This window comes from Leptodactylus fuscus, chromosome 4 (assembly GCF_031893055.1).
Source record: "Leptodactylus fuscus isolate aLepFus1 chromosome 4, aLepFus1.hap2, whole genome shotgun sequence".
In the NCBI taxonomy this organism is placed as follows: domain Eukaryota; kingdom Metazoa; phylum Chordata; class Amphibia; order Anura; family Leptodactylidae; genus Leptodactylus; species Leptodactylus fuscus.
The window spans coordinates 5,160,246-5,160,633 of NC_134268.1; positions in this window are offsets into that span (position 1 = coordinate 5,160,246).

A 388-nucleotide genomic window follows, 5' to 3' on the forward strand; every position below is an offset into this window, starting at 1 on the left:
CATCCTCTATATAACCTCCTACTACTACTCCCCACCATCCTCTATATAACCTCCTACTACTACTACTCCCCACCATCCTCTATATAACCTCCTACTACTACTCCCCACCATCCTCTATATAACCTACTACTACCCCCACCATCCTCTATATAACCTACTACTACCCCCACCATCCTCTATATAACCTCCTACTACTCCCCACCATCCTCTATATAACCTATTACTACTACTACTACTCCCCACCATCTTCTATATAACCTACTACTACCCCCACCATCCTCTATATAACCTACTACTACCCCCACCATCCTCTATATAACCTCCTACTACTCCCCACCATCCTCTATATAACCTACTACTACTACTACTACTCCCACCATCCTCTATA